General features: G+C 32.4%; 1 protein-coding gene across 1 annotated transcript in view; it reads right to left on the bottom strand.

The window, feature by feature from the left end:
• FAM13C (family with sequence similarity 13 member C) overlaps positions 1–1,600 on the bottom strand; it is a 123,429-nt gene extending 121,829 nt beyond the window's left edge. The window contains exon 1 of the mRNA XM_019638407.1: positions 1,466–1,600. The gene's annotated coding sequence lies outside the window, so the exon portion shown is untranslated. The remainder of the gene's footprint in view (positions 1–1,465) is intronic.
• Between the last annotated feature and the right edge of the window lie 349 nt (positions 1,601–1,949).

Genomic DNA, 1,949 nt, shown 5'->3' with positions numbered 1-1,949 from the left:
GTAAAAAAAAGAATCAACTATTTTAATTTTTATTTCTCCATCAATTCTTCTGACATTATTTGTTTTCATTTAAATCAGGTTTAGACATTATCTTTATGGTGTCCAGGGCCTTGTTTTGTTTTGCTTTGATAATCCGTACTATTCAACTTGGAACAGGACAATACTGATGAATAATCATACAACAACATCTGGTTATTTTAAAGACCCTGTTTAACTAAATAGCAGTTCAAGGTGAGTTCAAAAAGAGAAGCAGGAAAACTAATATTGGAGTTCTGGAAGAAGAAAGCTCTAGACCAGCATTTCCCAAAGTGTCCTCAGTAGAATTCTAGTCTCCCAGATAGTCCAACAACAGAAAGAAAAGAAAAGAAAAAAAAAGAGTTACATGGTCAAAATAAGTTTTGAAAGGATCTATATTATAAATTTGCAATGCACATTAGGCAGCAAAGAAAAATATTCCATTGTTTTTTAATCAATATTTCTCAAACTCATTGAAGACTAAAACAGTTTTTTTCTTTAAATATATTAACATCACGTTGAACTGGGAAATTTGAGAAAAAAAGCCCCTGTACATCAGGGGAAAAAGGAAAAATAGATTAACTGGTATAATTATTCATGGAACAAATAAATGAATAAACAAATGATGCTGATGCTACATGCTTGTGACTCTTCCATAGCTATGAACTAGACAGACAGTCTTGTAATCATGATGTTTTCACAGTAATTGTGTATGTATGTATGTATGTATGTATATATATATATATGATACATAATTTCCATATAGAACCTTATGTTATACAATATAAGTAGAATAAGAGAAAATGAAGATGCTAGATTTAAATATAGTTAATTCACTTACATGTTAAACGTTTCAATGTTTTAGTTTATCAGCACTCCTAAAAAAATCTAAATTTCATATTTAATAACATTAGCCTCTTTATTATAATTGAAATTTTTTTTTACTCTAATGTATTGACTTGGCTATATGTAAAATATAAAGCAATCATGTAGTGGTCAGGAAAGAAATTTCTAGAGTTGTCAGAGTTCAAGACCCACCACTTACTGGTAGTTTCAACTTCGACAACCATTCCATGCCTAAGTTTTCTCATCTGTTAAATGGAGACAGTAATGGCCCATCCCATGGATTCTAATGAAGATTAAATGACATGACTGAAAACAACAAAAAGTCAATAAATGTGATTATCATCATCGTTTTCATTATTATAATAAATTAGAATATATAAACATAAAAATTTGGAACAGGATGAATTGCTGTGCTTGGGTAATAAGCTTACTTAGAATATTTTCTTTCTATTTCCCATAATAGCACAGTGTTTACGTAGTTGTTTTTCTTTTCAGAACAATAAAAATGAAAACTTTACTAAACGTAGACGGGCTGCTCTTGAAATGAGCTCAATCCAGAATAGCTTTGTGCTCACTTTACAACTCTTTGATTTAAAATACTCACGCATCCCTGGAGGAACATCCAATTCTGAGAAATCACTTTCTGCAAGATGCTATGGCAAGGAGCCAAAGTCTTTACAATGCCAGGAAGTCACAGAGGCTTGCTCTACTGGCCTGGACACAGTAACTTGTAGCTTCCTGCCAGGATCCTTGGGAATGACCAGGCTTCCCTGTGGAAAGAGAAGACTCATTATTTGAGTGGTCAATATCTGAGCTCCTAAAGACTCAAAGATACCCAGGGAAGTCAAGTCATATAAACTGATGGAAAACCGGTTATGATGTTGATCTCCATTCAAATATCCCTCTTGAATTAATGCTCGTGTATGGCAAGTTTATGACAATCTCTCTGATTTCTGACAACAAAATATGGATACAATGTAAATTGCTAAAACAAAAGCTTTCTTGGGAAAATCGTACATTTCGTTGTTAACACTTGCGTTTGAATTAATTTTCAGATAACCAAATAGGTCTTATTGGCACGATCCTTA

The sequence above is a fragment of the Hipposideros armiger genome, unplaced genomic scaffold, assembly GCF_001890085.2.
Source record: "Hipposideros armiger isolate ML-2016 unplaced genomic scaffold, ASM189008v1 scaffold_39, whole genome shotgun sequence".
In the NCBI taxonomy this organism is placed as follows: domain Eukaryota; kingdom Metazoa; phylum Chordata; class Mammalia; order Chiroptera; family Hipposideridae; genus Hipposideros; species Hipposideros armiger.
The sequence above is the reverse complement of the archived record's forward strand: the minus strand, read 5'-3'. Positions and strand labels throughout refer to the sequence as shown.